The 11639-nt window shown below is 38.1% G+C and overlaps 1 non-coding gene across 1 annotated transcript; it reads left to right on the top strand.

The window, feature by feature from the left end:
• On the top strand, positions 7784–7854 carry TRNAG-GCC. Its single transcript has one exon. It is a non-coding gene; the product is annotated as a tRNA-Gly (tRNA).

Raw genomic sequence — 11639 nt, 5'->3', positions numbered from 1 at the left:
CACCTACAATCATTCAAATAACTCCTTTACGAAGGATCATTAGTTTCAGTCTTTCTCCCAAAGGTATTTTTGTGTTCTTCGTTTGGTAAAGACCCAGGACCGGAAATGTTTACTTCCTTCTCTTTGTCTGTTTCTTGTTTACGGTATGGTCTTGTTCCCGGGCTTTTTCCCAACAGACATACTCCTACAATATCCATTTTAGAGCCTCTCAATCTCATTCTTCAAATGTCGACACTCTTTAGTGGTGTGGTCGTAATCATTATGAAAACGACAGAATTTGTCACACTTATGAGGTTGGGGCTGCTCTCTCCATGACCGGGGGCGAGCTAACAAGCATTTTCTTTCGACTGCCATGAGGCTTGAGTGATTGGTACCATCAAGGGGGTGTAGATTGCATTAACCCTATGAAAGGGTGTCTTCTTGTCCCGAAAATCGGTCTGAGGCTTCTTGAAGGGGGCCTCCTCTCGAGCTTCTTTCCTCTTCTCCCCATGACTCTCCTTCTTGTCAACTTGGGCGTCCTCCATGTTGATGTACTTGGCCGCAAAGGCTAGGAGGGCGTCAAACTTGGACAGAGGTTTTCTAGCGAGGGACTTGAAGAAGTCCCCATCCAAGATTCCTTGTGAGAAAGCACTAGCTTTCACCTCTTAAGTAGTGGAGGGTACCTCCAAGGCTTAAGTGTTGAATCTTTACAGATACTCCTTCAATGGTTCATTGTCCTTTTGGCGTATGGCAAAAAGGCTAAACTCCGTCTTCTGAAGTTTCTAACGGCTAAATTGCATTTACTGCCCCGTATATTGGGGGGGGTAGCATTTCATGGACTGTAGTTAAGGGTGTAGCAAATAGCATCCCAAAATTAAAATTTTTTTGGCTATTTAAGGACTCCGGCAATCGAATTTTTCAAATGCGCCGGAAAATGCTTACCTGGACACAAATTAGGGTTCCAATTTGGGGCTTTTGCTGATGTGGCGGGGGAGAAATAAATTATTGCCAACTAAGCTGCTGACATGGCTGTGATGTAGATATAATTGCCAAGTTAGCGGTTGACGTGGAAAAGAACATAAAATAAAAGGAAAAACAAATTAAACAAAAAGGCAAAAGAAATACAATTTCCAAGGTGAAGTCGACAAGCTATTGGCAGCAGACCATATTGAAGAAATACAATTTCCTGAATGATTATCTAACATGGTGTTGGTGCCCAAGCCAGGAGAAAAATGGCGAATGTGCAGACTTGAGGGACCTCAATAAGGCATGCCCAAAGAATTTTTATCCTCTCTCTCGAATTGATCAACTAGTAGACTCCACATCTGGATGTGGACTTTTAAGCATGACGGATGATCACAAGGATACCACCAAATAATGCTGACACCAGAAGATTGCAAAAGAGTCAGCTTCATCATGTCTGCTGGAACGTTTTGTTACGTGGCTATGCCATTTGATCTAGAAAATGCGAGATCCACCTACCAATGTTGGGTGGATAAAATATTTCACCCCCAAATTGGAAGAAATGTAGAGGTGTATGTAGATGATATGCTTTTGAACAGCAAGGAAACTAAGGATCATGTGGCGGACTTGGAGGGGACATTTACCGTTTTGAAAAATTACTAATTAAAGCTCAACCCTGGAAAATGCACCTTTAGAGTGAAAGGAGAACGCTTTCTAGGATTCATGATCACCCAAAGAGGAATCGAGGCTATCCCCCTCAAGATCAAGGTCATCATGGACATGAAGGCGCCCTCCAACATTAATGAAGTACAAAAGCTAACTGGGAGGATAGCAGTACTCAACCATTTTATCTCCAAATAGGAAGAAAAAAGCCTATACTTCTTCAAAGTTCTTCAGAAGGCGAAATACTTCGATTGGGACAACTCTTGTCAATAAGCTTTTGAATGACTCAATCAATACATAGTGGGGCTCCCTCTACTGACGAAATCATCATCAGGGGATACCCTCCATGTGTATCTATCAGCCACCCATCAAGCGATCAGCTCCGTCTTTATTCCTAAGGACAATGTTAAAAAAATGTCAATCTATTACATCAGCAGAGTGCTCAATGAAGTAGAAGGGCGATACACTCTTATAGAGAAGATGTCCCTCGCTTTAGTCATCACTGCTAGACTTTCACATCCCATTAGAGTAAAAACTAACCTACCTCTGAAGAAACACTGGATAAGCCAGATACCTCAGGACGATTCGAGAAGTGGGCGGTACAATTGAGCAAATACGATATCTTTTATCTACCTCAAACTACCATCAAAGCCCAGGCCTAAGCCAATTTCATCTTTAGGATAGCAGGAGTATCTGTAGAGGGCACCCCTCAAGCCAAAAAATGGCTATTGCATGTAGATGGGTCATCCACAACTTAAGGTATGGTGTAGGTACAGTCCTCACCTCACCCAAAGGAGAAGACCTGAAGTTCGCTGTTAAGTTTAGATTTAAGGCCTCCAACATCAAGGCTGCATACGAAACACCCGTGACTGGACTCAGAATAGCCCATGAAGTGGGAGCTAAACATTTAATAGCTTATTCAAATTCCTAGTTGATAGTTAAACAAGTAGAAGGCTCATACGAAGCCAAGGAAGAAAACATGATCCAATATCTGCAACAGATAGCAGAGCTAAAGATAGGATTTGAAAGTTTCCAAATTCCAAGAGAAGAGAATGTCGAAGCCGACTGCCTCTTCAAATTAGCCAGCGCTCTACAAGATTGTAGAACGAGGCATATCACCATACAATACCTCTTCAAACCAAGAACTCCAATTCATATTCAAGCCATATCCTACTCGGAAGATTGGAGGACCCCTATTATCCGATGGCTTGAAGAGAGACGCCTTCCAGATAATAGATGGGAGGCTGCAAGACTCAAAGCTTGAGCTGCCCGCTTCCTACTACAAGGAGGAGTCCTTTACAAGAAATCCTTTACACATCCTCTACTCCGATGCTTATCCTAGTTAGAAGGAGTACATATTCTTAAAGAAATACATAGTGGCTGCTGTGGAGCACATGTGAGAACTTGGATTCTCGCTAACAAAGCATTGCGGGGTAGGATACTTCTGGTCTTTCATGAAATAAGACGTAAGGCAACTGGTGATCAAATGTAAGAAATGACAAAAACATTCCTCCTTCATACATCAACCTGCGGAGCCCTTTACAACCATGCTATCGCTCTGTCCTTTTTGCACAATGGGGGATAGATATAATAGGTTATTTTCCCCTAGCTTCTGGCCAAAGAAAATCTTTCTAGTGGTCATTGACTTTTGACCAAGTGGGTGGAAGCTGAGCCACTTGCCCGCATCGCAGAAACGGAGGCGATAAAGTTTATATGTAAGAACATCATATGTCGCTTTGGGCTCCCACAAGAAAAAATATCATAAAATGATCCATAGTTCCAAGGCCATAAAATACAAGACTGGTACAAAGGATTGCGTATCAAACAGAGATTCACATCAATGGCACACCCCCAAGCCAATGGGAAGGTGGAGGTCACCAACCAAACCCTCGTTCAGGGAATCAAGACACAGTTAGAACAAGTTGGTGGAAATTAGACAGAAGAAATAACTGGTATCCTATGGGCATATCGTACAACTCCCTGAGGATCTACAGTAGAAAGTCCCTTCACCATGGTTTACGAGACCAAAACAATCATTCCAGTTGAGTTGGGTTTACCCTCCCATAGAATTCTACACTTCTCTGAAGAAAAAAATACGGAGTTGTTGAAAAAATATTTGGATCTTATTGAAGAATTGAGAGAAAAAGCTTTCATTTGGATTTAAAGGTACAAGAACACCATGATCAATGCCCACAACAGGAGGGTAAAGACACGAAACTTCCAAGTGGGGGACATTGTATTGCAAAGGGTAGACACATTGAAACCAGTGAAAAAAATTAAACCCCATTTAGGAAGGACCCTTTAAAGTGACAGCAGTAATAGGACGGGGAGCATATGAACTTGAAAACCTTGAAGGATGCCCACTATCACGTCCCTGGAACATTCATAACCTCAAAAAATATTATGCATGAAGAAAGGCGTCCCCATCACGTTCGGAACACCTTCCAATAAGTCCTCCTGAAGGACTCCCTCTAAAAATGCCCAATTTAAGGACATCCACCAATAAATTCTCTTGAATAACTCTTAAAAATATTCTCCCGCAGGGCATCTTCCAATAAGTTCTCCTGAAGGACTCCTTCTAAAATGTCCTCCCACAGAGCATTCTCCAACAAGTCCTCCTATAGGACTCCCCCAAAAATGTTCTCCCAAAGGATATCCCCCAACAAACCCTCTTGAAGGACCCCTCTGAAAAGTTTACACCTACAAACATCAAAGGTTATCATTTCCCCTATTAGGGGGCATCCCCCTCGAAAAGGTATAATGTATTATATTTCTTAAGATGAGGCACAAAAACGACATAGGAATAATCCCTGCCAAAACTCATGCAGGCCTCCATCATCGAAGGAGCTTTCGGGACCTCAGACTCCTTTCATTCATTACTTCTCACACAATTATATTTCATGATATAATGTTTAAGTATCCAGATGTAAGGAAAACTGAAGAGAACCCTCTACGAAAAAAGCTTAAGAAAGCATCCCTCAAGAAAGCTGAAGGGAACCCCCTGCAAAGAAAGCTTGAGTAGGTATCGCTCAAGAAATCTGAAGGGAACCCCTCACAAGGAGGCCAAAGGAGGCCCGTCCCATGATAAATCTCACTAATAACTCATCATCTCAACAAAACTTGAAGACTGCACCGTATCAAGAAAATACTACCATTCTAATGACAAACATCAAGCATAGAAGGAAGAATTAAAGGCATCGCATTTCAGGTTTATGGCCAGGGGCAAATAAAAAATAGCATTCAAGCAAAACAGAAAAAGTAAATTGTCTCATGCCCATTTCAAATGGGGGTAAAAATAATGCAAAGCAAGAAAATTAAAGGTGTTCCATCCAGCATTCGTAAACATCAGTCACATTACATCATCAGTTTTCTCCCCACAAGTAGGTCTTCCTTTTCCTTCTCAAGGAGCGTATCAACAATAGGCACAGGGGTGGTAGGAGGCTCAACATCAGTAGCCAAGGGAGTTCCTTCTTCCTTTGATTCTGGGGTGCCTTCACCCTGGAGATCCCCCGCTATGGAATCAATTGCTACTTTGTTGGGGAACTCCTCACTTATGCCTCAATCTCCTCCAATAAGTTGTCTAAATCTCCTTATGTAAGAATGTTACAAGAATCAGCATAAAATCAGGAAGGAATACAAATAGAAGGCAAAGAAGGAAGCCAACCTGAATCTGGGGGGAGGCTTCCATCCCTAGGGATGGAGGGCTCTGTAAAGGGATCAGATGCATTGTACAAAACTATGGCAAGGTCAATGAAAGAAGGCTCCTCTCCTGCAGGAGGTACCCTTGAGCCTGAAATTGCTCCTTACAGGCTGTGAAGCCATACTCGAAGTAGGGTCCTGCTATCTTGACCACCTCCTACTGATATCCCTCGGACTTCTTGAACTCCTTCAAGCGGCTCTCCCAGTAGGCCTCTAAATAACTATTGCCCTCCTCAGAATTGGGAAAATTTATTATCGCCTTCTCCACCTCTTTCTTCAGGGTACTCTTAATGGCTGGCTGCTTCCTTCTGTAACCTCCTCACCTCCTTCTCCAATTGCTGGCAACGACTCGTAACCTCCTTCTTCGCCTCCCTCAATTTGGCGTTTTCACTCCCTAGGCGTTCCACCTTGTCCTCCAACTTCCGCCTCTAGGCATCGTTTGGAGGAATAGGAGGAAGCCCTTGAGGCCTAGAAGAAAGTTCCTCGTACACAGAGGCCACCTACAGAGAACAAGGACAATCAATGAAATTGGCACATAGAGGGAAGAAGTATATTAAAAGAAAGGTACCTTGAACATGTAGTAAGGCCCCATCCCTTCAAGCTCTTCCCAGGAGATAAAAACTCCTTTCCTCAAGTCTGCCACCAAGGAGTTCTTCCCCCTCTCTTGATCGACCGATTGGCAACTGTGAAAAGGTAGACAGAGGAGGCGCGAGAAGACCTGGGGGGGTATCCAACTTTTTCTTGGAAAAGGGAGCAGGAGGAGGCATAGAGGAGGTACGAGAAGGAAGAGCCCCCATAGAACCTGTGCGATGATTCTTCGAAGAACTCCTAACTACGGGACCAGGAGAGAAGGAGGAGGAGGGGCATTTACTTTCGACTCACTGGAGGCAGGGGCCCCCTTAGAAGATCTTGAAGTCGGGGTCCCTCCAGCACGACTCCCCAACACGTGATCCCTTATGAGTTTACTGAACATGATATTCTCTGCACATAAACAAAGAAAATCAATACTTCAAGAAAGCACAAAGAAGGGGATGCAACAACAGACAAAAAAAAAAAAAAAAACCCAAAAAATCCCCAAAAGGCTCTATTTTATGGGCCAGTTTAAAGTGCCCCCAACAACCTCTCATCAATTAAAAATGACAATCATAGGGGGTTGCATTCAACTTAGCGAGCAAGGAGGACAAGACTGTTGTCCTTGGTCCGACATGCACAAGAGGAGGGGTCCCATAGATCTATTGTCTAGGGAAAGGCCAAACATGAGGAGGGAGGATGCAAAAGTAGCTATTCTTCCAATGCTTGGGAGGATTAAGAGGCGACAAAAAGGATACCCCTTCTTGGGGAACAAAATAGAAAAATTCTGTTTCAGCCTTCTTAAGGCGATAACACTTAGCAAAGATGTGCGCAGTTACAGCATGACCATGAAAGCGAAAGAGTACAAAAACATCTAGCTAAACCTTTGAAGGAATTTGGAGCCAACTGGTTCAGGGGAACTTGAAAAAGCTCCGCAACTATGGAATAAAAAAGGGGATAGGAAAACGCAAACTAGATCGTAATTGTGTAGAAAAAAAACATAAACAATTAGGAGAAGGATGAAAGGGCAACTTATCGGGGAGGAGTATATACAACAAAGGAGGGAGGAACATGACATTCTTGCAGGAACTGGTCTATGGAAGAGGTTTTCAGAGTGGAGGCCCCACAGTCTATCGACGATCGGGGAACTTTCTCCTCCTCTTCCTAGAGAACCCTCCTGTCTTCCTCCCTTGGAGGAGACCTAGATGTCTTGGCCTCTTCAGAGGAAAACCGAGGCATCCCTGCCTCCTCTGCAGGGGACCTCACCTCCCTGATCATACTTTACCCCAATTTTCGCCTTCTTTCTCGGACATGTAGTTCATCATAGAGTTCCTGTGAAGAGGGACTCATTCTCTATAAATATAGGCAGCCCCCCTCAACAGACGGGTCCTTCAAGAATCTGGAAATTACTTCGCTAATCTTCTGCAACTCTCAACTCGTGCTTTCGCTACATCTTGCTTACGAAATTTATAATTTTATCTCAATTTCTCATTATGATTTATTTTTATATTTATTTATTCCTAAGTTCAGAACTAACTCGAGCATCGGAGTGCTACGCTTTGTTTTGCATGTCCTATTTCTTAAGGTATTTTGCTTAATCAGCCCAAGTCCGTCGATGAAACCCAAGATCGTTGGATTCGTGCTAAAATCGCACGCATCACACCTAATGCATAAAAAATTTTCAAAAAACCTTTAAAAGCTAAGTAAAATTGTTCATAATTCACAAAGATATTTTAAAAATTTACTAAAAGAGATGAATGAAAACTTAAAGGGAGACTAACCGATTGATTAGTTGTTGGAAGGTCAGTACTGATAATTGATAAAGGGTATTTGTAATCAAATAAAAGGGAACTCGTCATAATTTAGATTTAAACAAGAATTACCGTCCAGTGTATTCCTTGACACCAGCGCATCAGTGGTCTAGTGGTAGAATAGTACCCTGCCACGGTACAGACCCGGGTTCGATTCCCGGCTGGTGCATTCATAGCGCTCCATTTGGTGATTCTGTTTTTCACTTTCACCTCTCCTTTTCCTCTTTTTCTTTATTTCCACTGACTTATTTTCTTTAATTCATATTTTTGTCATAATATTTTAGATTAATTATACTTAGACCCTATCTGAAAATAAAAAATATACTTGTTCAAAAGAAATTTCAAAATTTCACGTATACCCTTTTCAAAAATTTATTATTTACACTTAACCCCATTCATTAGGATTTAAAAGAAAAATAGTAATATAAAAAATTACATAATTTTTTAATTCTACTCGTCATTTAATATTTCCCTATAATAATGTTTTACTTATAAGAGAATAGTTATAGTGATGCTAAATATATATATATATATATATATATTATACATTTATTCCTTTATACGTATAAAATATACATGAAAATAGTAAATAAAAGATAAAATTAAAAATTTATTTTATTTTTATCTATTAAAATTAACATCTTTAATCCAAACCCTAACAGAAGGATATTGTGGTATAAAGGAAGAATTTGGGGGTGCGAGTGTGATGTAGGTCGCGCGAAATCATGATCGGATCGCAAAGTCGGGTCGCAATATTCAGGTCGCTGAATCCTTCTTCCGAACTACTTGAAGTGGATCCTGAGAACAAATCAAACGTGAGACTAGTCGAGTAGCCCTCGGTGATGGCCCTCCGATGCTTAAGTTAGAAAAGTGAAGTCGGAAATATGAAAATAAAATCGAATGAGATCAGAAAATGGCGGTAAATAGATAGATAAGACGTAATTTGAATAATCATAAATAATGCTATTTATAGCTATATGGTACCATCTAGGAGTGTGCCACGTATCCCCCTTGAGATGCTGCCACGTCATCATGATCCTGAGGCCCTCATTTATTCCTTGGTCAAAATAGTCACTATGGGGGTATAAATGCCTCAAATTGTTAGTGGTATTTAGGTAATTTAATAAATTCCTTCGTCAGAGTGCAACTTCAAATTTTTTTAGAAAAAGTATAATCTCGTATTTTTTAAAGAGAATCTAAATATAAATTAGCCCTATTTTTTCGTAATAAACGTTCCATGTTTCTTTAGGTTCTATTTTTCATACAGGTAGATACGTAGATGATAGACACATACCACATTTTCTCTAATTGAGGTGTGTGTGTTATTTATCCATACATCTAATTTAGAAAACAACAAGTGTGGCATGAATTTATCCAGGAATTTTTCATTTACCTAATTACAAGTGTCAATGGATTTACATGAGAATATATTGTTGTCTCATGAATACCTAATTATAAATAATCTTTATCTTGTGAAAAATTATCAATATTTTTTTTATTTTAATGACCGTCCAATAAATAATCCAATCCGTTAGCTCCCATTACATTTTCATATTTTTTTATGGTAAATAACCAAAATGTCATTGTAAAAAATGAATTATAATTTTATTTATTTTTTAAAATTTTATAAATTAAGTGGATAATTATTTTTCACAAATTTTCATCCACATTATTCAATGTTTATTCGTAATTTGTTTTAAATAAATACACTGAGGTCAGAGTTGAAACTTCCCAACTTTCATCCTAGAATGAATAATTTCATCAAATATTATGAGGTATTAATATTTTTTCAAATAATAAAAAAATATTTGTAATTATATCAAATATCAAGAGAATTCATTGTAATATACCCTATCTTTTTTAGTGTTGTAGAAAAATAAAGGCACTATCATGGATGCGTAATTACCTTTGCTAGTCTTTTTTTGTTGATTCTCCTCTCCCTAATATCTTCTTTTTATCAATAATTTCTCCTAAATTTAATATGTATAAAATTTATTTTCTTTTTGAGAGAATATAACTTAGGGGAATAGCAATATATTCACTGTGATATTGAAAATAAACACATTATCCCCCTATGAAACAAATATAATAATTTACCTCTTTGTACTTTTTAAAATAAAGCAATTTACCTCCTTATACAGAGATGTAAATTGCTTCATTTTAAAAATTATAAGGGGTAAATTGTTGTATTTTAAAAAATATAAGGAGGTAAATCACTATTTATTTTTTCATAAGGGGGTAATTAATTTGCTTATTTCCAATATCACAATGGGGTTGTTTACATTTTTTCCATATAACTTATTATTTCCCAAATTTTATGTTCCAATTGTGCAGAAATTTGATGTGATTGTGCAGAAATTTCATATTGAAATTGTGCAGAAATTTTATGTTCCAATTGTATGTGTGCAGGAATTGAAAATGCAATTACAGTTCCATTCCCATCCCTTAATCAACAACAAACTTAAAAAGTATAGATTGATAAATGATTCATAGATACATTCACCAAAAGCATTTGGCACCAAATCCTATTTAAATACACTTAAATTACATGCGCCCTACTAAAATAAACTTAAATTTACACACATCCTACACAAAGTAGAACCTAAAGTAGAAAATAAGAACGACAATTACTGAAATTAATTTCCATTTTCTACATTTTGTTTTCAGCTTTGCAAAATCCTCCTCAATCTTCTTCATTTCTTCAATCTTAGCTTCGTATCCAGAACATTTTGCTAGCAATTCAGGGATTATAATCTTTGCCCGAGCATACATTGGTGGATCTTCCCAATAAAAAAATCCACATCCTTTGGTCTACATAAGAAATGAGGAAAAATTTACAGAAAAATGGGCAAAACATTTCAGAAAAATGAGAACATTTAACTGAGAAAAATGTGCAAAAAATTTGCAGAAAAATGAGAACATTTAACTGAGAAAAATGGGCAAAAAATTGCAGAAAAATGAGAACTTTAATTGAGAAAAATGGGCAAAATTTTGCAAAAAAATGAGAACTTTAATTGAGAAAAATGGGCAAAATTTTGCAAAAAAATGAGAACCTTTAATTGAGAAAAATGGGCAAAAAATTGCAGAAAAATGAGAAACATTTAATTGACAAAAATGGGCCAAAAATTGCAGAAAATCGAGGAAAACCAGTACCAAAATGCAGAAAAATTGAGAAAAGACAATGAAAATTTCAAGGAGAAAAATGAGAGAACTACCTTGTAATCTTTACAAGAACGGAACCTTTTACTTGGATTCTCACTAGTTCATGAAGTCCTCACCATAGCTCTCTTTCCACAGTAGCACAAAATCGATGTTGAGATGGTAGACATGTTTTGAAGACGGGATGAGGATGGAAGCAAAATGGGGAATAAATGTTATTTTTCCCTTTTTATTAGTTGGTAATTGACTTTGAGAGGGAAAAACTACATTTTTCCTTCCAAAAATTACCACCTCAAGTGTCTTGTAACACTATAGTGCCACATGGGATTAAAAATTTCCCAAATTAATCCAATTTTCGTTCGCCGCCGTGCTTAATTGATCCATTTATATAAATTATTGATCAAAATATGATAACAACAAAAACTAGTGTACTAAAACTAATCTCGAACAAAGTTAATGGACCAAAAAAATTTTCCCATATAACTTATTGTTTCGTATATACTTTATTGAATAAATAAAACTTGTGCAAAAATTTTATTTCAAATAAATTTAAAAAATTATGCACATACATATAAGTATGCCATAAATTACTAATTGATATACACCAACGAACTAAGATTCAATCAATTGTATAGAGTGATAAGTTTGTGAACAAAACGGGAAAAGGATAAATAGTGATTTTGTTATGTATTACTAATAAGTTTTACATTCATCTTTTTTTCGCACATGAAATGCACGTGACACTTTTTAATATATTAGTAAGTTCTATATTTACATTTCAATACATTTTTAAAA

The sequence above is a fragment of the Sesamum indicum genome, linkage group LG5 (genome assembly GCF_000512975.1).
Source record: "Sesamum indicum cultivar Zhongzhi No. 13 linkage group LG5, S_indicum_v1.0, whole genome shotgun sequence".
Taxonomy (NCBI): domain Eukaryota; kingdom Viridiplantae; phylum Streptophyta; class Magnoliopsida; order Lamiales; family Pedaliaceae; genus Sesamum; species Sesamum indicum.
Note: the sequence above shows the minus strand (reverse complement) of the source record. Positions and strands in the feature narration are given on the sequence as shown.